The sequence below is a fragment of the Felis catus genome, chromosome B1 (genome assembly GCF_018350175.1).
Source record: "Felis catus isolate Fca126 chromosome B1, F.catus_Fca126_mat1.0, whole genome shotgun sequence".
Classification (NCBI taxonomy): Eukaryota; Metazoa; Chordata; class Mammalia; order Carnivora; family Felidae; genus Felis; species Felis catus.
The window spans coordinates 172,049,427-172,077,041 of NC_058371.1; the positions used below are offsets into that span (position 1 = coordinate 172,049,427).

The 27,615-nt window shown below is 37.8% G+C and overlaps 1 protein-coding gene and 1 long non-coding RNA gene across 7 annotated transcripts in view; one reads left to right on the forward strand and one right to left on the reverse strand.

Annotated features, from left to right (window-relative positions):
• LOC111560190 overlaps positions 1-205 on the reverse strand; it is a 29,582-nt gene extending 29,377 nt beyond the window's left edge. For all 5 annotated transcript variants that reach the window (XR_002741902.2, XR_006597131.1, XR_006597133.1 and 2 more), the window contains exon 1: positions 77-205. This is a non-coding gene — a long non-coding RNA (uncharacterized LOC111560190). The remainder of the gene's footprint in view (positions 1-76) is intronic.
• A 92-nt stretch (positions 206-297) lies between these two features.
• SMIM14 (small integral membrane protein 14) overlaps positions 298-27,615 on the forward strand; it is a 79,632-nt gene continuing 52,314 nt past the window's right edge. Inside the window, exon 1 of one of the 2 annotated variants that reach the window (XM_003985429.6) lies at positions 298-550. The gene's annotated coding sequence lies outside the window, so the exon portion shown is untranslated. Of the gene's footprint in view, positions 551-9,424; positions 9,498-27,615 lie in introns of those variants that run through there. The other variant, XM_023253189.2, reaches the window with a different exon arrangement.

Here is a 27,615-nt window from a genome sequence, read left to right on the forward strand (position 1 = left end):
CACCTCTACTTCTACCCTCGCAATTCTAAGGACTCGGGTCAGAGAAAGCCACCAGCTCAGACAAAGGGAAACGCACAGCAAAGGACGTCGTCCACCAAAGACAAAACAGAGGCTACGCTGGTCAGTTAAACAAACCGGGGCCTCGCCCTCCTCACTTCACAGCGCTCGGCCCCACCCCTCCCAACCGGAACTGCAACCCCCGCGCCGTGCGCCCCCACGAATAGCGTGTCGCTCGCGCCCGCCCCGCCTCCTCCAACGCACTGGGCAGGCGCGGGGTGCGCGCATGCTCCGCAGGCGGGCTGCTGGGGTCTCGAGTCGCTGCAATCTGTTGCGCCGCCGCCCGCGGGAGCGGGCAGATCCGGGTCTCGTGGCTTAGAGTGACGTGGTCAGTCGAATCAAAACAGAGGAGGGGAGGAAGTCAGCGGCCAGGAGCAGCAGCGGCCGCGGCGTCCCGAGCAGCCGCAGCGTTCCGGAAGCTTCAGGCGGTTTTTCTGCCGAGCCTGGGTCCCGGCCCCCATCCTCCCCGCCCCGTCGGTTGTTGTCTGGGCGGGTGAGTGTCTCCCCCTCTACCACCGCCGTTGCCGGCCCACCCTCCCGTCACCCTGTTTTTCTTGGGGGTTCCTCAGGCTCTGGGGAACTGCGGCGGCTGCGGCAGAGCGGGGCTGGCTTCTCAGGCTTGGTGGTTCTTCGGCCGGGCTGGTGACTCTGCACCGGGAGAAGCCCGCTGCTGCCGAGTCCGCGCCCCCCGGCGAAGAGCGAGGCAGAGAACCTGCAATTTGGCTCTCTCTGCAGGAAACCAGAGTCGGGGCTTGGCAGGAAAGTGGACGGTAGCCACGGGTGGTTTTATTTTTAGGGCAAGACCGTCAGCTCGGGTGGAGGCGTATAATGGAGTAAAAAGAAGAGAATCGTAGCTGAAAGGAAAAACCCACAAACCCTGAAACCTACACTGTCATTTACCTCTATTTCTCTAGGTTTGATGAAGTCATTAGAATGCGTCCTTTGTTGTGATTGATGAGCCAGGAAAGCTGCCATCCAGAAAGCGGGAGCTTTTTTAGCTCTTATTGTGGTGGGAGTTTAAAGTATTCCTTTTTTCTGTTTGTTCAGTTAGTAGAACTGGAGCTGACAGTAAAGAGGTAGTACCCTTTATAAAGATAGATAATGTGCGATAAACTGGTTACCGGAGTACCTGAAGTCCAGTGTTGCCGTTTAAAGCCAAAGTTTTCCAAAGTGGCTGTTTCTGTGTGTGTTAGGATTTTAGCCAAGATGATGTTTGTTAGCTGTAGAAAGTCGATAGGATGTTTTCACTTGTCCTAGTTTGCCGAATCGAAGATTCGGCCTTATTAGAATGTCTTGGTTTTGCATGGAGAGCCAGATGAGCCTCACGCACGTAATATCTGCGTTTGTTGAAGAGACCTTCCAGTTTTTGTGTGTTATTGTTGTAAACCGTTGCCAGCTCTACATGCACGATAACTTGAGGTGTAAGGACGGTGGAAGACCTTTCAGGCGTTTTAGTCTTTAGACCCCATTCAGTGGAGGTTGCAGAAAGCTTGTGTTCTCTTTGACTTCAGGTGGCCGGCCACGCAGATTCTTCTAGTGTAGGCTGCTTCAAACCCTGCCACCCTCTGCGCCCCTCGACAGCACAGAGACAAGAGGACCAAACCTCCTTTTTGCCCTCAGTTGGTGTTTAAAAAAAGAAGATTTTGTTGTTGTTGTTTGGTCCCCAGAAAACTGATTAATTGAGGTGTTTCTTTGGTAAATGGCAAGAAAGGAGAAAACACGTATGTGCTAATTGATTGCCCCTTATGAAATCCAGAAAGAGTACTTAGGAATTTAGGCTACTCCCTTGAAGGGTGTATCCTTGGGTGGTATAACATGGATCACTTCTTAACGAATTTCTTTCTCCTATATGTGCAATTGAGATCTTTTTTCTTAATACCACAGTTGGAATCCTGCTGATTTAGAAAAATGAAATTGTTTACTTGAAGTTCTTTTTTTTTTTTTTACCTTTTATGTAACCTGTAACTGAATATTTTTGCTTATATGCAATAATTTGTAAGAATTGGAGAATTATTACAATTAATAAACAAGAAAATAAGTCATTGATAATCCTGCGATCCAGAGATGACCAAAATGTTAGTGGTTTATATCCTTCCAGACTTCTTTTTTGCAGTTAGACATTTTATTCAAAAATGGTATCATAACTGCATATGCTTTTTTGTAACCTTGCTTTTTCGCATAGTAGTACTTTGGAGTAACAAAATTTATATTTTAATAGATACGGACTTTTGGAACCTATCTTTTAGGGTGTATTCACTGTATATTTGCCAAACCTTTCCTCCCAAACTTTTATGATAATACGAAGAAGTTAATATGCATGGTGTAGCCGTGGAAGGTTTTCTTGTTTAACCCTTGGGAGAGCAGGCACAAAATAGCCTAAGTTGATAACAGGTAGTTTAAAAGAGTTTTACTAATTTAGTGATTTGATTCAGGTAAAGCTTTAGTTCTGTTCCATAGCTACACTGTGCTCCAAACGCTGACCAGCTGTCCAGGCCTCCGTTAGTGAGGTCCTGAAAGATTTGACTTTATGAATCACACTGAAGAGTCTTGGATGTATGCCCGTTTAGCCCAGTGCCTTCTTGGTGGTGCCAAAAGAGAAGGAAATGTTCCCTTCACCTCAGCTTCAAAAGATAAGTACTGTCTAGGAAGTATCCTAAGTATACTAATAACCTATTTACATCTGTTAGTTGTGAACTTACCTAGAACCTTTAAGTCTATTTTTATTCTGTATCTCTTGGGTAATTAGTCCCAGATGTTTACTACTTATTTTGTGACTTAGTTCTTTTTTCTTTGACTTACCTTAATTGGAGTGTTTATATTCTAAATTTGGCCATTACTACCCATCGCTACCGCCTCTACCTTTGTCACCTTTCACCATATCTGGCCTACTGTAGTAACCTCCTGACCTCCCTGCCTCCACTTTGGCTTTTTGTGGTAATTCCCCTTACCACAGCCCAGAGATCCTTTAAAGTGTAAATTATGTTGCCTTGTTTTTGGAGAGCCTTTCATCACATTCAGAATAAAATACAAACGACGTGTTCTGGAACAGCCTCCTTCCGTTAACTCACCTTGTATCGCTCTGCCTAGATTAGTATCCTGGGGCCTGGCCATGTCTGTTCCTGTGTTCTAGACCCACTAGGACAAGCTGGGAACTTGCTAGGCTTGTTCCTGCCTTAGGGCATTTGAGCTTGCTGTACCCTGTGGCTTCAGTATTCTCCCAGATCTTGCTATGGCTGATTCCATCATGTCATTCAGGTTTCAGATGTTTCTTTGAGGAAATTTCTCCCCAGTTCTCTCTCCATTCTCTTTTATTTTATTCATAACATTTTGCACTATCTGGCATTTCCCTATTTTTTTTAATATTCTGGTTCCTATGCTAAAAGTTAAACTGTGAAAATTGGGATCCTGGGGATGTTTTCCTATTCTCTGCCTAGTAGGTACTTAATGAATGTTAGTTGAATGAATGAACTTGCTGAACATGTCTGTATTCCTCTTGAAGATACTGTCAGTTTTAGATAAGCCCTTTATATAGAAGAATCCTAGTTTTGAGTCTTTTTTTTTTTTTTTTTTTTTTAAATAGGACAGTGCCTTGATTCTCTTACTTCAGTAATTCTTGATGTTTGGGCCAGAGCATGGTTACATTCTACTTTAGAACTGTAGAATTAATCCCTGGGAGGAATGGGTTCCAGGAATCTGCATTTTCAACAAGCCCTTGAGGTGATTTTAATGCATATCAAAGTTTGAGAATGTTTCTTAATATTTTAATGGCTTTTCTCTGGGAGATTACTTCTTGCTTTGTAGTAATAATGATAGCTACCATTTTGGGGAACTCTCTTACGTGTTAGGTACTATGCTAAAAAATTACATGTTTTTCAGTCAACTGTAGATGTAGAACAACTCTGACGTAGGTATTCCTACTTCCATTTTACACATGAAGGAACTGTGACATGGTAAGTGGCAGAAAGTTGGACTTGAATATATCTGTTAATCACTGTACCCTACTGCCTCTGAACTAGTGTTTAGAATTGTACACAGTACTTTGGTTTTGATAGACCATGTTTTTGTTAAGGGCAAGATAGTGTATTCTATCATTTCCAATCCAATCCTTAATGAAGTCCATTGGTTTGTTGGTCTTTTTCCTGAAGTTGCACAGGCAAAGTTGCAGAGGGAGAGGACCTCTGTAAAAACTCCTAGGTCTTCTTGCTTTGTTGTATTGAGAGCCTACCAGGCTTAAAGTAAATTTTAAGTATTTAAAGTTTCTCCTTCCTGTGCATTACCTTGTCTTCCACACACCAAAAACCTACCACTTTCCGCCTGCTTATGTAGTCATTTGAATTCTTTCTGTATTTTCTCCATTGATGTGAGTGATTAACTATTTGGACTATCATTAGATCATTGTAAACTGAATAGATTTTTCACTGCAAAACCCCTTTCCAAATGAGCTAAAAAAATGTTAAATTTGATTGGTGTGTTGATTTTTTTGAGGTGGGGGAACTTAATCTAGAAAAATACTGGTTGTCTTTAGTTTCTTCCTAGTCTTTAAGCCTAGCTAACTGTGTTTATCTTTGGAGGCTCAGGTCACACAAGACCTTTACCAGAGCTCTGTCCTCACCCTCCTCAGGCTTCTGTAAATAGCAATGTTTCTGATCCCATCACTTCACTTTCTGTATTTAATTGTCTGTGGCTATCTGGCCTATTTGATCGGAAGACCCATGAGGTCAGGGAGGACCAGTTAGACAATCAGTAGGCATGTTGATGTAACAAATAAAAGAAGAAAAATAACAACTTTAATCTGTGTTTGTAAAAAATGGTACATTGCTAAAATGAATTATTTGTGATCTTTTCCCATATAATTTAATAGGACTTAGAACAAAACCTCAATACAAGACCCTAAATTGTCCAAATTAATAAATAGTGATATATTGGTATATGAAATGTAAAGATTTTGCAGAAAGTGAAGCACTCCCAACTGTTCTTTGTTATATTTTGGCTTCTATAAGGACTTTTTATGACCATAAAACTTCTTAGATGATTAACTGATACATGCTACAGGCTTATAAGTAAAGGTATTCTTTTGGTACGTGTTTATGTGCATATTCGTGTTTTGGCCCACATAATAAGTACTAACCATATGAATGGTTGTTTCTGTAGTTGGGCACATATCAGCAGATCCTCCATTTGGATAAAGAGCAGTTTGGGCACTTTAAAAGCCATTTTGAAAAAGGGCTGAAAATTACTTGAGTCTGAAATTAAACAGTGGTTACCTGCCTGAATATCAATAATAGTGGCATTTACCTTTTATGGCTATATTTGCCAGCCCCTTGAATTCCTGCACACACTTCCCATTTACTTGTCACATCAGTCCTCCAAGTCAGATACTGTTATTCCTAATTTACACTGCAGGAAACAGGCTCTGACTAGTTAGGTAAATTGCCCAGGGTAAAGCCACTGGTACTGTTGGGATTCAAACCCAATTTTCCCCTGACCCAAAGCTCATGGACTTTATATGGCAGCAGTATTGACTGATCTTCCATGATCATAGAAGTTATAGTAAGTAAACCTACTTTTTACAGCTGTCAGAATATGCTAGTAGAACTCCTTTCATGAATTGAAGATGGATTTCTAATAGCCCCTGTGTTTTGGTTTTTTTTTTTAACGTAAGAGATGCTTGTTATGAAAAGCTGCAAGACGGTAGTATATGAAGCCTAACACAACAAAATCTGTAATCTTCTCATTCAGAAGTTATCTCTGTACATGGCATATTCTTCCAGTCTTTTATTTATTTATTTAAAATGAATCTTTGGGGGACGTCTGGGTGGCTCAGTCGGTTGAGCATCTGACTCTTGATTTCAGCTCAGGTCACCATCTTGAGATCCATAGGATCGAGCCCCATGTTGCACTCTGTACTGACAGCGCACAGCCTACTTGGGATTCTCTCTCTACTCTCTCTCTGCCCCACCCTCCCCCCAAAATAAATAAATAAACTTAAAAAAATTTTTTAAATAAAAAATAAACTTCATCTTTGGTGTAAATAAGATGTAATACCCACATAAGCTTGTATCTTAGTTTAGTTTTGTGGGGTTTTGTTTTTGTTTTAACTTAATGAGCTTTTTACCATGGCCTTAGAAACTTTCTACTTTCTTGATTTCTAGAAACTTTTTTATTTTTAACTGGCTACATTTTTTTTTTTTTACTTTTTATGTTTTTTTAAATCTTTCTTTCTCTTTTTAGTAATCTCTGCACCCAACCTGAGGCTCAAACTCAAGATCCGAAGAGTCGCTCACTCTTCTGATTGAGCCAGCCAGGCACCCCTTAACTGGCTATATTTTAGAAGATATTTTGAATAAGCTTGATTACTTGGAGTTTTCATTTAATGTTGGACATGAGTGTAGGTGCCAGTTTCACCATTATAAATGATACTGTGATGAACCATGGCTTTAAAAGTTAAGCTTTCAATGATTAGAGCAACCAGTCTAATTCTTTTTTTTAAGTTATATTTAAGACTTTTTAATGATTTGAAATGTAGTGATTTTAATCGTAATTTGACAAGTATATACAGTATACATGTATTTGTGATGCCTAGAAAATTTACATGAGAGTTTTTTTTTTTTAATTTTTATTTTTTTAACGTTTTATTTATTTTTGAGACAGGGAGAGACAGAGCATGAACAGGGGAGGGTCAGAGAGAGGGAGACACAGAATCTGAAAGAGGCTCCAGGCTCTGAGCTGTCAGCACAGAGCCCAACGCGGGGCTTGAACTCACAGACCGCGAGATCATGACCTGAGCCGAAGTCGGCTGCTTAACTGACTGAGCCACCCAGGCGCCCCTACATGAGAGTTTTTAATAGAGATTACCTCAGAGGGGAGAAAAGTACTTTTAACTTTACTTTAAAAAAGAAAAAAACTTCTTGTTATTTGAATTTTGAAACTATAAATGTGTATTGTTTAAAAAAAAATCAAGTCCTGGGGCACCTGGCTGGCTCAGTTGGTTGAGCATCCAACATCCGCTCAGGTCGTGATCTCAACAGTTTGTGAGTTTAAGCCCTGCAGCAGGCTTGCTGCTGTTAGCACAGAGCCCGTTTCAGATATTGTGTTCTCCTCTCTTCTGTCTCTCCCCCCGCTCCTGCTCATGCTCTCATTTTAAAAAATTAAAAAATAAATGTAAAAAAATCAACTCCTTTGAAAAATTAAAATCTTTCTTCTAAACTAAAACCTAATTTTTAGATGTGTAATAGGGTTTCTATTTTGTTAATAACATTTTAAACCTCAGTGCTCTTGTTTTGGAGAAAGTTACCTTCTCATAGCTTATTTTCCTACTGAATTTTCATTTCCTATTTTAAATTTAGGTCGTGGCACAGATGTGAGTCTCAGCTTTTTAAAAATACAAAATGAAGCTGGTTTTTGCTTGACTGCACTCATTGATAAGTACTACATGTGCAGTGTTTTCAGAATTTAACAGCTTAAAATAAAGATGTTTCAAATCAAGATAGGAAAGCAGTAAGCATCTTCCTGGTATATGCAACAGACTTAGAGGTGTTCTGGCTGCTAGCTTGTTTTATATTACTATATACTTTTTAAAACACAAGTTAATTTTTTTTACATAGTATGTATTTTGTTGCTTTGTTACTCTTAGCAAAGGTAATATAAAAGAAACTGACTTGCTTAAAATTTTGAAGACAAAAAAAATCTGTGGTGTTTATTCAAATTTCATTTTTTAACAATATTGGTTTCTTTATCACATTGGGTCTAAGCATTTTTCCTATCATCACGAGTAGCATTTATGTGCATCTGTCTATAAATGTGTTATCTAGGTTGTAGCATGGATGAGAGGGATTACATGAATTGGGAGAGCAGTAACCATATTTCTTTCTGTTCAAGAAATCATATAAGCAAGCAAATGAATGAGAGGAAAAGTCTTGATTCCACTCTCTTTGAATGATGTAAATTATTCACAAACTTGTAATATTACTTGTGATGTACTTCACAATTTCAGAACACACTAGTACTGTATTTTGTAACAAGAGCTGTTGAAAATTGCTTTCTTAACATAAGTAACCTGTATCCACTATGATTTGGTATTACATAGTATGGAATTTTTATATCATCTTCTGTTGAATTTTTCTGTTTGTAACTTAGGAAAAACAGACTTTTTTCCTTAGTTTAAAAGTTTTTTATTCAGGAGACGCCTGGCTGGCTCAGTTGGAAGAGCATGTGACTCTAGATCTTGGGGTCTTGATTTCAAGCCTCATGTTGGGTATAAAGATTACTTTAAAAAGTAAATTAAAAACTTAAAAAAATTTTTTAATTCAGAACATGTCTAATAAGTATTCTTATGTAAATTTTAGAAAACATTTTTAGAATATGAAAATTTTGGTTATGATATTGGATACAAAGATGGTTCATTTGAAAAGTTTTCCTTTATTTGACCATTCACAATAAATAAATAAAAGACTGAGAGAGAATCTTTGGGACTGTACAAAAGTAAGGAACATCCAGGGAAGGTCAGGAAATTCATAGGTGAGGGACCAAGATTCAGAACAGAAGACTTCTTTCTGCTTTGTATCTTTTATGCAGAAGAGCGATAGCTGAGCCCCAGGGGAATACAAACCTGCCGAAGCAGTATACAGATATCTCAGGCTGAGAGTTCAAGATAAATTTAAAACATAAGGGCTTAAGACTTGAATTGGCCCAGAGCATTTTACACCTTATAAAGCACTCTTACACATTCTTGCTTGATCTTCGAAACAACCCTTTAAAAAGAATAGTTTCAGTTATTGCTCTTGTTTTATAGAGAAAGTGAAGTCAAAGAGAAGCTAGTTTATCCTTTTCTCAGCACTGCTGTAACTTGAATTGTTTATCTAAGATGTATTCTGCTATCCCATGATGTTTTAGCCTAAGGTGATTCCTAGAATACAATCAAATACAGGTAAAGGAAGAAAAAGGTCACTGGGGAAAGAGAAGGTAGTGTCTAAGACATAGGGAAATCGAGTACATTAACTGAGAGTTTCTAGAATAGTGGTGGCAGCCCTGGGGTGGACCTTTTATAGAATCCTGCAGAGATATGGAGGAATTAAGGAGCTGAAGAAATTCTTGATGTCCTTGAAGAGTTAAGCTTTTAGAAGCGATGGGTGGAAGGTTACTTGAGGAGAGAAATAATTCTTTGATTTTGAGCTTTCTCCTGAGAGGTCACTTGTCTGTGACATTTATTTTGGCTGTTAATTATACACTGGTATGTAATTATTATTATATGAGTTAATTATAATTAATAATTGATTGCAGCTCTTAGAGGTAAGGGATGCCTTTTATTTCTTTTATATCCTCCTCTGAACTCTTCTGCCAGTTACTTAGTCCCCCGAAGCCTTGTTAGATATATACTTCAGAGGAAAGGAGAAGTGAGAGAAGACATGGGTTTGAATCACACCTCTGCTTTGTGACACTGGGTAAGTCACTGAGGCTCTCCGGACCTCAGTTCTTCTCTATTTAAATGAATAGGTGAGAACTGCTGCATCCCCAAAGTTTTAATAGTAACACTTGTGAAGTTGTGATTTGTTGAATTATGAGTAAATGAAGGCTTGTCATCCTCATACATGTAGGTAATGTATACTCTACCTATACGGTGATATCTTGCACAGACCTATTGGTAACACTCATCTTGTTTCTTGTATACATTCCCATTACACTCTGTGGAAAATAAGTATTTTGTTGTTATTCTTTCTAGCCTGCTTTGATCTCTTCCTTTTGAATAGTATGCTCTTTCTAAAAGAGTGCCTTGAAGCTTTTTGTAATCCTGTAAAAATATTTTGTAAGAATTTCAGAGATGGTTCTTATTGTACTTTCTCTTACAAATAGCTCATTCTAGGTGGAACAATAGAGGGTCATCCTATTGGATCAGTATAGGGAATATTAGGGAATTTGTAATTATAATTGCTTGGCTAGTAATTTGAGTTTGAAAATTTGTTTTGATAGAATTCAGGGAGTCTCAACTCCAAAGCACAGAGATTGTAATATTTAGGGTATATAATGGGATTTAATTTCAACATTTAAATTATTTTATTTTATTTTTTTGAAGTTTATTTAGAGAGAGAGAGCTCACATGAGCAGGGGAGGGGCAGAGAGAGAATTCTAAGTAGGCTCTGCACTGCCAGCACAAAGCCTGATGTGGGGGCTTGATCTCAGGAACTGTGAGATCATGACCTGAGCCAAAATCAAGAGTCAGACGCTTAACCAGCTGAGCCACCCAGGTGCTCCTCAACATTTAAATTAAAAATATAAAATGTCTTTAACTTCTCCCAGACATAGCTTTAGCACAGTTTTTAGCAAATGATTGACTAATTTGAACTTGTGTCTGTATCCTTTTCTTGTCTACTTCCCATCAGAGATGCAAATGTAGTTTAAGAGAAAAGTAAGTCATTGATAAGTAATAGGAAGTCAGTTGATGGTCATCTAATTTCTGTACTGCTCTGAAGTTGTCTTTGTAAGATTGAAAGAAATGTCACTAGCATGATTGGTCATATCAGAAAGATGTGGAATGAGCCCTGGTCAGGAATTTACATTGTCACTTCCTGTCCAGAGTTCATCTCATACTAGATGTGTGATCATGGTCAAATTGCTAGCTTCCCTGAACCTATTTTTCTCACTTATATGTTATGTTATGTTATGTTATGTTATGTTATGTTATGTTATGTTATGTTATGTTATGTTATGTTATGTTATTTTTTTAGAGAGAGTGAGTGCGGGCATGCACGAGTGGGAAAGGGACAGAGGCAGAGGGGGAGAGAATCTTAAGCAGGCTCCATGCTCAGCACAGAGCTGAATGTGGGGCTTGATCTCACAACTGTGAGATCACGACCTGAGCCGAATCAAGAGTCAGATGCTTAACCAATTAAGCCACCTTGGTGCCCCCTATTTTCCTCATTTAAAAACAGGGATAATTTTCCTGCTTTGACTTTGTCAGAAGGGGTGTTGATAGCATGTGAAAGTAGTTAGTTAAGCTACAGGCAAATATAAACTACAGGTATGGCTATGTTTGCTTAAGATCCATTTCTGATAAAAGAATAGAGCAAGTGAATATGTGTTGTGTATGAGTGAATTTGGACACCTTATTACATTGAGATGTTGGATCATCTGATAAAATTAATCCCAACCGCTTAATTGTAGTATATTAGTATATAGCATGATAATGATATTTTACTCGAATTGATAGACAAATATTTTGTTCTCCATGTTTAATATGAAAGATGGCCAAAGTTTTGGGATATCTCTTCTCTTTTGTTTGGTCAGTTGTCTAATTTACTATGGAATAAAAACCTCTGCATAAAAACTTGGGGTCAGAAAGCTGTTTCTAGAAGGAAATTATTTTTAGAGGTGAGTAATTCCCTATATGATACAATTGGGAATAAGGTTAAGAATAAGAGTGGAAAGCAAACTCAAGTGTAGTCTCCCTGAATGTCCTGGAAGCAGTTCTAGCAGTTTCTGGCATTTGGTTCACTTTCTTGGTTTTATAACTTTCAAGTTTTCATCAGTAGAATTGATGCTTTTTAGAAAAAAATGCATAGAATACTTATTCTGAGTTCCCCATTTCATTGACCATCATTTCTATTTTCTGTCTTAAAAAACAAATTGCATGCATTCTAAATTGTTACTTTGCATTGTGCTCTTGCTGTGGGTGTTTATTTTTATTTTTTTGAAGGGAAAGAATTTTGATACCATTCTTGATCACTGTAAAGATTCGATTGGCTGTTTGAAAAGTTGATTTCATCATAAATCACTTTCTTAAAATCACAGTAGAAAGATTATTTTCATCCTTCTTGAAACAGCCTTGGTTATCCCTGCTTTCTCAAGAAGAGCCCTATGTTTGCATGGAGGGAAACTGAAGTGTGTTTTTTCTTTAAAACTGTAGTAAAAAAAAAAAAAAACCTTAAGTATGTTTGAAATTTTTGGTACTAAAAGGTAAAATAGTATAATGAGTTCCTGTGTACCCATCAACTGGCTTCAACAATTATTTAACTCATGGCTGTTTTATTTTGTGTATTCTTCCCCCTTGCAGGATTATTTTCAACTAGTTTCCAGGCATTATATCTCGGTAACTGAAAATACCTAGTAGGATCTCTCAGAGATAAGGACTCTTTTTAGATGTGTAATTGACATTGTAGTTATGTTAAAAAAAAAATTAGTAATTCCTAAATGTTATTTGATCCAGTCAGTATTCAGAGTTCCTTGTTCTTGCATAAATGTCCTTTTATAATGTTTGAATCAGGATTCAAACAAGGTCTGTACATTGCATTTAATTAATTGATGTCTCCTAAATCTCTTAACCATATCCCTGCCATATCTTAATGTTTTATTTATTTACTTTTTGCATTTTATTTACTGGTAAATCTGAGTTAGTTTTCCTGGGTTTAGCTGCAGTATCCAGAAATTTTTTCCTTATTATAAGAGTTCATGTATGATCATTATATGATACTTCAAAAATAAAATGTGTAGGGATACCTGGGTGGCTCAGACAGCTCAGAACCTGGAGCCTGCTTTGGATTCTGTGTCCCTTTCTTTATAACCCTCCCCCCACTTGTGCTCACTCGTTCTCTCTCTCAAAAATAAGTGAATAAACTTTTTTCAAAAGTTAAAAAAAAAATGTATAAAGGGAAAGGTAAAATCCTGTCACCTAGAGATACCCAAGGTTGAAGTTTTTGGTATGCATGCTTTCAACTTTTTTGAGTTTGTGTTTTCTTGTGCTTTTTTAACCATGTGCATGTGCTATGCTTATTTTTATATACTATTTGATATACTTTAATATTGTGTTATCATTTCCCCATGTCATTATGAAAGAAAATGAAACATTTGGCTGCCTAATACTTCATAGAATGTATCATAATTTAACCATTCCCTTTTACCCATTTAGATTGTTCCTAGTTTTTCACTGTTATGAGAACCATCTTTGTACATAATTCTTTGTGTTTCAGATTTTTAAAAATAGAAACTGAGTTATTCAGAGGCCACGAACCTTTTTTAACTTCTAGATTCATATTGCCATAAAAATTATTATAATTTGTAATCTCAAATGCATTCTACAATTTATTTAAGAATCTGTTTGCATATGCTCTGTTATTAAGATGCCTTTGTGAGCCATATTAGTTGAATGTGGTTTTTCCCCAATTCTTTTGCTCTTTTTATTTTATTTGTTTTTTTTTTTTTTTTTAATGTACACGGTATTATGTTGTAAATTTGTTGGTATTTTCCATTGTGTGTGGTAGTTCTTCCACAATGGTCAAATAAATATTCACCTAAATTGCCTTCTAGAATTACTGATGGGTTTTTTCCTTCTTAACTGTTAGCAGGTTTTCCTAAGACCATTTATTAAAATACTGATTCCTTCATTCATTTGTGATTTAAGCTTTGATGTATAGATAAATATACATTTTGTGGTTGGTATGTTCAGAAAATTCTATAAAAAGAATTTATTTCTTATTTCCTAGGTTTACTTATTTACTAGGTTGTTGTATTATCTTTATCCCTGTCCTTCCTCCACCTTTTTTCTGCTTGTCATCCCACCTATGATGTGCATCCAAGATGTCTTTGATTCTGGATTTGCCCTGTGAAAACAAAACTAGTCCAGTCCTTGTCTTTTTCCTTTTTTCTTTTTTGTCTGTATATAAAAAAAATTTTTTTTGAATGTTTATTTATTTTTGAGAGAGACAGAGACAGAATGTGAGTGGGTTAGGGGCAGAGAGAGAGGGAGACACAGAATCTGAAACAGACTCCAGGCTCTGAGCTGTCAGCACAGAGCCCGATGCGTGGCTCGAACTCACAGAGCTGTGAGATCATGACCTTGAGCCAAAGTCAAACGCTCAACCGACTGAGCCACACAGCCCCCCCCCCCAAATTTTTTTTAATGTTTATTTCGTTTTGAGAGAGAAAGACAGAGCATGAGCCAGGGAGGGGCAGAGACAGAGAGGGAGACACAGAATCTGAAACAGGCTTCAGGCTCTGAGCTGTCAGCAAAGAGCCCAATTCAGGGCTCGAACTCAGGAACAGTGAGATCATGACCTGAGCTGAAGTTGGATGCTCAACCTACTGAGCCATCCAGGTGCCCCTGTGTATTTTTTTAAAACATTTTTTGTTAAAGTTTATTTATTTTGAGAGAGGGAGAGAACACGAGCAGGGTAGGGGCAGACAGGGAGGGAGAGAGAGAATCCCAAGCAGGCTCCATGCTGTCAGTGCAGAACCCGAGTTGGGGCTCAAACTCAGGAACTGTGACATCATGACCTGAGCTGAAATCAAGAGTTGGATGCTTAACTGACTGAGCCACCCAGGTGCCCCTGCCTTCATTTTAAACTCAGTTTGACAAAGCATTATATAAACATTGATAGTTTGTGGTATTTATACTGTTATTTCAACATTTTGATTTCTCTTTTTAAAGTTTCTACCAGAGAGTGAGTAGGAGCAGGGAAAGGTCAACTTTTTTTATTAAATTTTAAATTTTAATTCTAGTATAGTAAACATACAGTGTTATATTAGTTTCAGATGTACAATACAGTGATTCAGTAATTGTGTACGTTACTCAGTGCTCACTCATCATGATAAGTGTACATATTTTTTAGGGAAAGATAAACTTTGGAAAACCGAGTTTGCAAAGAATGATTGTATCAGATTTAGGGCAAAGACTGATTTTACAAGTATCCATGTATATACTTAGTCATTTCTTGTTGATGTGATTTGTTTCATTTTGTAATACATTTACTTATAAAGTTTAGAAGCTCTTTTATTATATATTAAGTCTAGCCAACAAATTCAGTGATGACAGAGGGTCAGACAGAGGGTTAAGAAAATTTAGTATATTCAGTTCAAGAGAAAATTGAGATTCATTTATTTGTTCCTAGAGCTAATGGTTCTGGCAGTGGGAAGAACAAGAAACTTCCAGTAAGGTTATTCTTTTAAAAAGTTAATATTTTTTTGAATAGTTCAGAAGTGTTGTTACTACTTCTGTCCCCTAGCCACCCTTTCCAGAGGCAACCAATTATATAATTACTTTTAAATACTAAATTCTTAAAGTTTTAGACTATTTGCAAACCTCTCTCTATAGATAAAAATTCATGTTTAAGTTATTAATGTGTGGGAGTTTTGGCAACAACCTTTAGTATTTTGGGTAGAATCATTTGTTTAATGTGTATATGAATGTTTATATGTATATACAAATTAACATACCCTTACGTAAATATGTAATTTGATTCAAGCAGAAAAATGTAGTATGGAAACTTAGGAAAAGAAGAAGAAAAAAACATCATCTGATCTCCTTAACAGAACAAGTACAGTCATTTTAACGTAGCATAATTCTTCCCTGGGTTTAAATTCTGGGCATATAGTAATTCTACATACTTTTTTTTTTTCTTTAACCACAAGAATTTCACATTGTGCATACTGGATTTCTGACTCATTTCTTATGACGGAAATGAATTTTTAGTAATATTGCTCTTGGAAGCAGGGTAGGGAACTAGCCTTTATTGAAGAAGAGAAACAACTAGAGATTGGCAAAAAAGTAGGGAGTTTAAATAAGGGTACGTATTTTTATAATTCAGCCTTGAGAAAAATAAAGGAAAAATCAAGTTGTAGTAATTCTGGATTGTTAGAACTGATTGTTTTCCCCTCCTCCTCCTACTCTTCCTCCTCTTCCGCCTTTTTTGTAAGTTAAGCGATAAACCCAATGTGGGGCTTGAACTCATGACCCTAAGATTAAGGGTTACATGCTCCACTCACTGAGCCAGCCTGGAGCCCTATTTTAAGGAATGGATCTGAGATGTATAAAGGATAAGCTGACATTTTGTTATGTTTTTATGTGGATACCAGAGGGGATTTATTTTAAAAGGAAAGTTTGTGGTATGCTAAGTCATGCTAAGTTTATGTTGAGACCTCAGTGAAGCAGGGACAGCAGAGGCCGGAGACGCTAAGTCATAAAATGTAAAGGGATTGAAACATCGAAAGGCCTAGTATACAGTACTCTACTTCAAGTAAAAATTAATTTATTAGCCTCTTGATAGAATTATAGGGAGGGTGATCCCAAAAAGTTTCTGGAGAGCAATGGATAATTGTGGAATTAATAGTATATTACCCAATATTACTAATTTAAGATAAGTAAAATGTCAGTCATCTATTTCTTTTTGTCATTTGTAAGGACTTTCCTAGGATCACCTGGAAGTAGTATTAGTCTGCTTTGTCTTCTCTGATCCGTGATAAGTTTTGTGTTCTTTCCTTGTTTTTGATGTCCTTGACAGTTTTGAAGGAGTATTGATTAGGTGTTTGTAGAATTCCTCAGTTTGGGTTTCATGATTTTTTCTCATGATTAGACTTAGTGTTTGGGGGGAAGAATACCACAGACATGAACTGCCCTTCTCATCACATATTAATGAAGAGTACATAATATCAGCATGATTTATCACTCATGATATATACCTTGATCTTTTGGTTAAGGTAGTATTTGCCAGGTTTCTCCACTATAAAGTCACCTTTGCTTTCTATATTCTACTCTTTATTTTTTTATTTTATTAAAAAAAAATTTTTTTTTTCAACGTTTATTTATTTTTGGGACAGAGAGAGACAGAGCATGAACGGGGGAGGGGCAGAGAGAGAGGGAGACACAGAATCGGAAACAGGCTCCAGGCTCTGAGCCATCAGCCCAGAGCCTGATGCGGGGCTCGAACTCACGGACCGCGAGATCGTGACCTGGTTGAAGTCGGACGCTTAACCAACTGCGCCACCCAGGCGCCCCATATTCTACTCTTTATAAGTAAGTCACTAAGTCAAGTCCACGCTGAAGGTCAGAGGAGAGTTAAGCTTTACCTCTTCGAGGGGTTAAATCTGCTTACAGTATTTGGAATTCTGTACGGAAGATTTATTCCTTTCCATCATTCTGCTTTCCCCGCTCTGTTGGAGTATTTAAAAATAAATCACAGATAAAACACATGTCAGTGACAAGAACATTTTTAGAGGTTTGTCTTTCTTCCTTCCTTCCTTCCTTCCTTCCTCCCTCCCTCCCTCCCTCCCTCCCTCCCTCCCTCTACACCCAACATGGGGCCTGAATTCACGGCCCCAAGATCAAGAAGCATGCTCTATGGACTGAGCCAGCCAGGTACCCCTGCAGTTTTGATACATATTGCCAAATTACTTTTCCAAAGTGTTGTAGCTATTAGCTGTAGGACTTAGCAGTATATGAGTAAACTTTCATTGAACTTTCTGTGTTTTGTTTTCAGGTAAAAGTTTACATTGATTTGCAGGTATTTGATGACATAGTTAAGGTGAGGTTTTTTTTTTTTTAATGTTTATTTATTTTTGAGACAGAGAGAGACAGAGCATGAACGGGGGAGGGTCAGAGAGAGGGAGACACAGAATCTGAAACAGGCTCCAGGCTCTGAGCTGTCAGCACAGAGCCCGACACGGGGCTCGAACTCGCGGACCACGAGATCATGATCTGAGCCAAAGTCGGCCGCTTAACCGACTGAGCCACCCAGGCGCCCCGAGGTTTTTTTTAAAGTAAATTACCTCCCAATTTGGGGTTCAAATTCAAGATCAAGAGTCCCAGGCTCTACTACTGAGCCAGCCAGGTGCCCCAGGGTAACTTTTTTTTTATGTTTGTTAATTAACTATGACTCATGGGAATTATCTTTTCCCTTTGGCTTTACCTATTTCAAAAAATTTTTAGAGCCTCTCTTGGCTATTTTAACTCTTTGTCTTTTAGAGATGTAAGAGATTTATTTACCATTTTGCTTACTAGCCGTTAATATTTATATATTTATATTTTGTTTATTTTTGAGAGAGAGAGAGAGACAGAGTGTGAGCAGAGGAGGGGCAGGGAGGGAGACAGAATCTGAAGCAGGCTTCAGGCTCTGAGCTATGAGCTCAGAGCCCTATGTGGGGCTCAAACTCATGAGCCATGAGATCATGATCTGAGCTGAAGTCAGACACTTAATCCACTGAGCCACCCAGGCGCCCCTAGCCCTTAATTTTAATGATCTTCAGGGTTTTGTCTTTTATTCAGTTTTCATGACCACTGTCCTCTTTCTTAGTCTTGTTGTATTTAAAATTTTTTTCTCTTGTTTCTCTTACATTTTACCTATTGGTAGGAAATTTGCTATCCATTGGTTAAGAAGTAAACAATTTAAGGCCATTTATAGGTAAAGTTCATGTAATGGTAATTCCATTCCAAATTAATGTGAGAACTATTATAGGTTAATCTAGGATATGATTGGATTATATCCTTTAAAAATTCATGAGTGAATCTTCCAAGCATTTTGTGTTAAAAGCACTTTTAAAATATTTACTATTTTGCAATGTATTATAAAAATTGCTAACCCATTTGAAAGCGACTTTTATCACCTTGAAACCTATGTTAACATTTTGCTACATTTGGGAATTTTTGTTACTCCCAGGTATTTGTAAAATACTCTCTCTTAAAAGAATTTAGAATATAATAGTGTCTTAAAAGGATCTCACCAAACCAAATATTTTCTTCTGTAAGAGGAACCACTTACAGAAAATGAAAACTCACATATGCATACTAACATAGAAATGCTTTCTTCCCGAAATCTTTAATGGCTTGGAAGACAATTTTTTTTTCACGTGAATCCTTGACCTCTATGGCAACAAAAAATAGCTCCAAAATAAAAGAAAATTTAAGTAATTTAAATAAAATTATCAAAATTTAAGTAAATTTAAGTAAAATTATCAAAAGAAAATCTAGGGTTCGTTGTTACTCTTGTAACAATGTCATGTAACATGTCAGCATGTCAACGTGTTAGTTAAAACATTTAAAGAAAATGTAGGGGCGCCTGGGTGGCGCAGTCGGTTAAGCGTCCGACTTCAGCCAGGTCACAATCTCGCGGTCCGTGAGTTCGAGCCCCGCATCGGGCTCTGGGCTGATGGCTCAGAGCCTGGAGCCTGTTTCCGATTCTGTGCCTCCCTCTCTCTCTGCTCCTCCCCCGTTCATGCTCTGTCTCTCTCTGTCCCCAAAATAAAAATAAACATTGAAAAAAAATTAAAAAAAAAAACATTTAAAGAAAATGTAAATACTTACAAATATTATTTCATATGGTCATTGGATGTTCTTTTCTTCTTTTTTTTTTTAAAGTTTATTTTAAGAGAGAGGGTAGGGGAGGATCAAAGAGGGAGAGAGAATCCCAAGCAGGCTTTGCAGTGTCAGCATGGAGCCAGATGCAGGGCTTGACCCCATGATTCATGAGATCATAACCTAGCCCAAATCAGTAGAAAGCTTAGGCAAATGAACCACCCAGGTGTTCCTGGATGTTATTTTCCATTGCTGTCTTAGGATTTTAGATCTGTTTTTTATGGTTTGTAAGTGTATTAACTCTTTAGCTAATAGTCTGAGAAATAGATAAATGTTTAAAAAAATTTTTTTTAATGTTTATTTATTTTTGAGACAGAGAGAGAGCATGAACAAGGGAGGGGCAGAGACAGAATCTGAAACAGGCTCCAGGCTCTGAGCCGTCAGCACAGAGCCCGACGCGGGGCTCGAACTCACGGACCGTGAGATCATGACCTGAGCCGAAGTCCGACGCTTAACCGACCAAACCACCCAGGCGCCCCGATAAATGTTTAAATAGAAAAATATATAGGGCGCCTTCATCTCAGGTCGTGATCTCCAGGTTCAGGAGTTTGAACCCCCTCATGGGGCTCTGTGTTGACAGCTTGGAGCCTGAAGCCTGCTTCGGATTTTGTGTCTCCCTCTCTCTCTCTGCCCCTCCCCCGTAGCACTCTGTCTCTCTCTCTGAAAAATAAACATTAAAAAAATTAAAAAGAAAAATATGTAAAAATAGAAACTTATGAATCTGGCTCTGGAGCCACCTAGAAGGAAGAGAAGCGAATAACCTATAAAAAGTTCTCAATCTTACTCTGATATGGCAGTTGATAAATATTCAATAATATAAACTGCTAAAATCAATAAGACAAAATGTTTGAAGAAGAAATATAAATGCCAATATGAAAAGATATGCAGCCTTATTGGAATTAGGAAATTAAAAACAATGATATATATTTTGGGGGCCTGACATTTTTTTTAGTATATCCATATATAGTTGAGCATATCCATGTTATTGTACTATCAGTGATAATAATACTGTCTTTAATTACTATGTTATACAATTAGTAACATGTGCTGTGTGCTGTTGATAGAATTAAAATTTGCAAAGGCTTTTTGTAAATGTCCTTAGATCCAGAGATTTAATTTGTTTTGTATTCAGCCCCACAAAAATATGGGCATAAAGATGTTTGTTGCAATATTAACAAAAAAAATTAGTCCATGGAGTGCCTGGCTGGCCCAGTCCATTGAGCATGTGACTCCTGATCTCAGGGTCATGCCTTAGAGTCCCACATTGGGGGTAGAGATTACTTAAACATTGGGGGGCATCTGGGTGGCTCAGTTGGTTGAGCTTCCCAACTTCGGCTCAGGTCATGATTTCACCATTCGTGAGTTCAGTCCCCACATTGGGCTTGCTGCTATCAGTGCAGAGCCCACTTTGGATGCTCTGTCCCCCTCTCTCTGGCCCCCATTTGCACGCGCTCTCAAAAATAAATAAACATTAAAAAAAATTGGAAAGTCCCTAACTAATCTCTACTAAAGGAATGCTAAAATTGTATGTTCATGTTTTTGGAGTCTTATGTAGCCATTAAAAAGTATGAAGTAGAGTTTTATGTAATGAAAGGTGTGAAGGCTTTTTATGCTACAAAAAAGTAAATTGCAGAACATGTGTGAGGTGATCTATAAGATCTACCAAAATGATATATGTATATACATATTTATAAGGGTGTAAATACATGTGAAAAGACCTGCAAGTATTCACACTGGACTGTTAACTGTGGTACCTCTGGGGAAAGGAGGAGAGTTGGGGAGGAGTGGGAAAGTTGACATTTTTCATTTTACTCTGTGTACTTCTAGGGATATTACTGATACCAGGTGATCTGCTAAAAATCTAACACTAATAACTTTGCTGTTCTATGATTTGCTACTAAGAGTGTTTAGCCTCATTAGGAACCACTTTTAAGAAGTTTATTTCCCAAGGAATCAATCCTGTATATAAGCATGTAATTCCATGGCATAATTCTAGAGAATTAGTGTAGTGAAACTACAATATCTACTTTTTTACCTTTTCCAGAGTTATAAGCTGGCAATTAAATTTGACTCCCCGGAGGTGAAATAAGGTAAATTAAACCCACCCAGCATGAGCTGGAGTGTTTAAGGTTCTAATAGCAGATTATAAACCGGTTAACAGCACTGGAAAATTCCCTCAGCATATAGAAACAGGATGACTCAACTGACATATTGCAGCTGGAACTCTACTGGGAAAGGTTTGTTATTTGCAGTGGAAGGAGGAAATGACCCGGATCAGAGCATTTGCCCTCCCAACATTCAGAGTGTATTATTTCACTTCTTTTCTATGGTAGGAGTTGTTTAAGAGAGGATAGTTTGAGAGCTTTAGATGTGTGCATTTGTTTTGCCCTTTTAAGGCGTAAAAAGCAACCTTTAGGGGCTCCTGGTGACTCAGTCGGTTAGGCATCTGACTCTTGATTATAGCTCAGGTTATGAACTCACGGTTTGTAGTATTAAGCCTCGTGTGGGCCCTGCACTGACATTGCAGAGCCTGCTTGGGATTCTCTCTCCCTATCTCTCTGCTCCTCCCCTACTTGCTCTCTGTCTCACTCTCAAAATAAATAAAAATAAACTTTAAAAAAGTTGCTCTATTGTGGGCAAGACAGAACTGGGTTACTGAATCAGAATCTTGGTATGTTAGAATTTATTTCTGGGTGTTTTACAAATACCTAGAATTTATGTCAGGGTACAGAAAGGTATTTTACAAATACCTAAGGGTATTAAAACAATTCTTTTGGTGTCCTTGTTTCAGAGTTGTTCACCTCCTCAATATATATCCTAATGTGAGAACAGTGCTAAAAAATACCAAAATCATGAGCTTGACTCTTACAAACAACCAGCTTTATTGCAATTGGTCATAAAATGTCAAAGTCATGAAAATATGAACAATACACTGAAAAAATTCAAAATAATCCAGGGGAGGAGGGGAGGAATTACACATGGGCATAGATACAATAGATGAAATGAAACAGGCCATTGGTTGATAACTACTGAAGTTGGGTGACAGCTTCTGGAGAGTTCCTACACAATTCTACTTTTTTATATTTTGAAATTTTTAATAATAAGCATTTTATATATTAGAATCTTCCTTTTACAGTTAATACTTGCGATAGCAATCTGACTGTGGGCATAAATTAACCGACAGTTTATAGGTTGCTTTTTTTTTTTTTTAATGTATGTTTATTTTGAGAGCCGCTTAACCGACTGGGCCACGCAGGTGCCCCTGATAGAGCAACTTCTTAATGTCTCTGGACACATGAGATTTATTTTATTACTATTATATTTTAATGTTTATTTTTCTGAGAGAGAGAGAGAAAGAGACAGAGTGTGAGTGGAGGAGGGGCAGAGAGAGAGGGAGACACAGAACCTGAAGCCGGCTCCAAGCTTCGAGCTGTTAGCACAGAGCCTAATGCAGGGCTTAAACCCACGGACCTGAGTTGAGGTCAGATGCTTGACTGACTGAGCCACCCAGCGTCCCTGGACACATGAGATTTAAATGTGAGGTAGGATGGGTTAAGTTTTTTTGCTCTAGTGCTTAGCTGCTTGTGTGCACTGATGCTTGTTCTGAGGTCCTAGCCAAAAGAGAACTGTTTCCATTCTGTTTTCAAAAAACAAATAATTTTAAGTGGAAACTACTAACTGAAAACTGAATAGTACTTAAAACAGCTGAAGTTTATGTGAGGAAAGTTCCACAGAAGCATAGTGCTGTTGAAGAATGTCCTGTTTATAAGTGCATTTTCTCATTTTACTGGAACTAGTTAATACTGACATATACTTTAAAATTCTAGGTGATTTACATGCTCCTGGCATATAGATACAGAGAAAATAAACTTCAGAAATTCAACAAATATTTATTAATGGCTGTGGCTTAAGCAGCAAAGGAGTTGTTTGGAGACAGAGTGATGACTAAAATAGGTTCCTGCCCTCAAGAAGCTGTGGACATTTTGCAGGTGGAGGTGATGGTGATATTGGTGGAATCTAATTTTGCCAATCAAATGAATTAAAAGGAGACTTGAAACTAGCTGTGTTTTACAATTTTTATGGATGATGATAGGAACAGGTCTCCCTTTATAAAAGACAATTTGTTAGCATTTCGGTGTTCAGAGGCTGCAGAACTCGGTAGGTATTAGGCATTTTAGTATTTGAATTTCACATGTAAAAGCTTCTAGTATCTTTTAATTTCAAATGGCATTTTATTGGCCTGGGGAGGCACAGATAGGAAGGAAGGATCAGTATTATAAGTGGACCAGTATTTGCTTATGTCTACACCAGTACAGTCTGAGCCCTTTTATCCCTATGGACAATTTGCAAAGAGGTGAGAAACAGGCTTTCAAGGGTGAATTTTATCTGTAAGGGTAGGATATATTTACTTTCAGGTTTTCTGTGTTAGATATGTATAGTCCATTCTCTGACATGAAGGCTAATCTTTTTTTTTTTTTTTAATATTTTTTAATGTTTATTTTTGAGAGACAGTATGAGTAGGGGAGGGGCAGAGAGAGAGAGGGAGACACAGAATCCAAAGCAGGCTCCAGGTTCTGAGCTGTCAGCCCAGAGCCCGACGCGGGGCTTGAATCCACGAACCGTGAGATCATGACCTGAGGCCAAAGTTGGCCACTTAACCAGCTGAGCCACCCAGGTGCCCCTTTTTTTTTAAAGTTGGGGTCAGACAAACCTGTGAGGTAGTCAGAGTTTGTATTTGGTATTTCCTACCTTCTGGAGAGTTAGTCTCTCCAGCTTAGGTGGTTGGCAACTCTTCTTCCCCTTCCAACCCCCAACTCCTGCTTAGCCCAGGCAAACAGATCTAAGAAGATACTAGATGGGAAGGAGGTTTGCCCTGACTGTTGTGCAACTTGATTTCACCTCAGTCTATCTTGGATATTTCCCCAAATCATTATAAAGAAATCTGCCACATTCTTTTCAACAGCTGTGTAGGGTTTTGTGTACTCATACTATCATTTATTTAATCAGAACCACAGGGATGAAGGATATACACTTTGCTTTATCATTTTTTGCTCTTATAAACAATGAACATCCTTATACAACAACATTGTGTGTTTATTTGGATATGGATATCCAAGTTAACTAGATAAATTAATTTTTACCAATCTTCTGATAGATGAAAGTGATACTTTGATTTGTACCTCTTTTGTTTTTTGTTCATTGCCTCTGTATTTTCCTGTGAATGTGACCTTTGCTCATTTTTTTGTTAGGTTGCCATTTCTGCATTGACTTTTCAGAGTTTCCTGTAAATTAAGGAAATTAACCTAATATGTGTTGCAAGTATTTTTCCAAGTTCTTTGTCTTTTTATTTTATAGTATATTTTTGGTTGATAGAAATTTTTATAATTTTTGGCTGTCACAAAAGTATTATTCCTTTATAGTTTCTCGGATTTATGTTCTGCATATATCCCACTTGTCTTCTTGTAGTTAAAAATTTGTGACTTTTAAAAGTTAAACTTTTTCTATATTTTGAAAGTCTTAATATATGGGTATACATTCATTGTAAGAAATGTTTAAAAATTGACAAAATGAAAGTCTGTCCTTAAACTTATATTCTTTTCCCTACAGCTAATCACTTTTTAAGTTGGATGTATATTTTTCCACTCTTTTATGTATGCATCATACTAAAATTAAAAAAAAGTTATCTTAGCACTTCTTAATAGTTGATTGTTGAAAGTGGTACCTTTATAAATCCCCCTCAAAAATCATGGGTCAGTTTGTGGGCATTCTTTTTTTTTTTTTAATGTTTATTTTTGAGAGAGAGTGTGCACGTGCGTGCAAGCAGGAGAGGGGCAAAGAGAGAGGGAGACAGAATTCGAAGCAAGCTCTAGGCTCTGAGCCGGCAGCACAGAGCCTGATGCAGGGCTTGAACCCAAGAACCGTGAGATCATGACCTGAGCCGAAGTTGGATGCTTAACCAACTGAGCCACCCAGGTGCCCCAATGTGGGCATTCTATTCTAATCCATTGCTCTAGTTGATTGTTTCTATGTGTGGCCTTATTTTAAAAAGTCAAATCACTAACGCGTCTAGAATTTGTTTTAGTGTAAGGAATGAGGGTAGGGAGCCAGCTGTGCCTTACATCACTTACGGAATAATTTGTCTTCCCTCCAATAACTTAATATGCTGTCATCAAACCTAGATAATTCTAGAAAGGACACCATTATCTCTGACCTATTCAAAGAGCATTTTGACTAGGCTTCCTATATTGATTAGCTTCCCTCCTGTTTTCCGTAATGCAGCTGAGATGATCTTTTCGAAACATACCAGCATAAAACCTTTTATGGGTTTCACATTGCTATTTGGATGAAGACTTAATCTTGACCATGGCCTAAAGCACTGTGTGTGGCCCATCTCTTGACCTCTCTGGTCTCATTTCAGGCTACTCTTGCTCTCTGGATGCCAGCACATTGTGGCTTTCTTTGAGTTCTTCCACTATGTCATACTCTTACTCCAGGGTCTTTACCCAGCTTTTTCCTCTGTGTCTGGAATGCCTTCTGGACCTCTGTCCTCACCCCTTCTTTCTTGCCCTGTTGTATTCCAGTGCATCCTTCCATTTTAAACTCAAAGTTAACTTTTTTTAAAAATTTATTTATTTATTTTGAGAGAGAGCGTGCACGGGAGGGGCAGAGAGAGGAGCGAGGGAGGGAGGATCCCAAACAGGCTCTGTATGTGGGGCTCGAACTCATAAACCCTGAGATCATGATCTGAGCCTAAACCAGGGGTCGGACGCTTAACCAACTGAGCCACCCAAGCGCCCCCTAAAGTTAGCTTCTTGATAAATTCTTCCCTGATTAGATAAGTTTAGAACCTGTATGTGCTGTCTAGGCACCATTTAGGTGCCTTTTTTTTTTTTTTTTTTGAATAACAACTTTATTGAGACGTAATTCACACACCGTACAATGCAACAGTTAAAGTGTAAGTAAAATGCAGTGGCTTTCAGTATATTCATGAAGTTATGTGACCATCACCATAATCAATTTTAGAACATTATCTTTACCCCAGAAGAAGGCCAGTACCATTTAGCAGTCAGTCCTCATTTCTCCTCAAGCCCTCACTCTAGTCCTGGACAACTAGAATGTTTTTTTCTTTTTTAAATTTTAGTAAAACAAATATAACAACTTTTGCCATTTTAACCATTCTTTCAAGTTTATAGTTCAGTTGCATTAATTACCCTCACAGTGTTGTACAATTATCACCACTATGTATTTCCAAAACTTTTCTATCATCCCAAACAGAAACTCTGTACTTGTTAAGCAATGACTCTCCAATCCCTTCTTCCCCAGCCCCTTGAAATTACCATTCTACTTTCTGTATGAATTTTCTTATTCTAGATATTTCATGTAAGTAGAATCCTACAATATTTGTCCTTTTGTGTCTGACTTATTTCACTTAGCATAATGTTTCATGGTATATCAGAACTCCATTCTTTTTTATGGCTGAATATTATTTCATTGTGTGCATATACCACATTTTGTTTGTCCATTTATCAGTTGATGGACTTGTGGGTTTCCACTTTTTGGCTGTCATGAATAATGCTGTGATGCATATTTAGCATACAACTGTCTGTTTGAGTCCATTTTCAAATCTTTAGGGTATATACCTAGAAGTGGAATTGGTGGGTCATTGATAATTCTATGTTTAACTTTTTGAGGAACCACCAAACTGTTTTCTAGAGAGGCTATACCATTTTATGTTCCCATGGGCAATACAAAAGGGTTCTTTCTAATTTCTTCACATGACGTTTTTTTTGTTTATTATTTTTTGAGAAAGAGCACGTGGGCATTAGTAGGGGAGGGGCAGAGATAGAGGGAAAGAGAGGATTTCAAGCAGGCTCTGTGTTGTGAGCCCGGGGCCCCATGTGGGGCTCAAACTCAGGAACTGTGAGCCAAAATCAAGAGTCTGACACAACCGACTGAGCCACTGAGGCGCCCCTTATCTTTTTATGATAGTCATCCTAATAGATGTGAAGCAGTATCTCATGATTTTGATTTATATTTCCCTAATGATTAATGGCATTGAACATTTTTTCATATGCTTATGGGTCATTTATATATCTTTAGAGAAATGTCTATTCAAGTCTTTTGCCCATGTAAAAATTGTGGGTTTTTTTCTTGTGTTAGAGGGATTCTTCATATATTCTGGATATTAAACTCTTATCAGATATGTGATAGGCAAATAGTTTCTCTCATTTTGTGGTTTGTGTTTTCAGTCTTTTGGTCCATTTATCTTTTTTTTTTTAAGTTTATTTATTTTGAGAGAGCATGAGTGAGAGTGGGAGAGGGGCAGAGAGAGAGGGAAGATCCCAAGCAGGCTCTGCACCATCAGTACAGAGTCCAACGTGGGGCTTGAACTCATGAAACCATGAGATCATGACCTGAGCTGAAATCAAGAGTTGGACACTTAACCA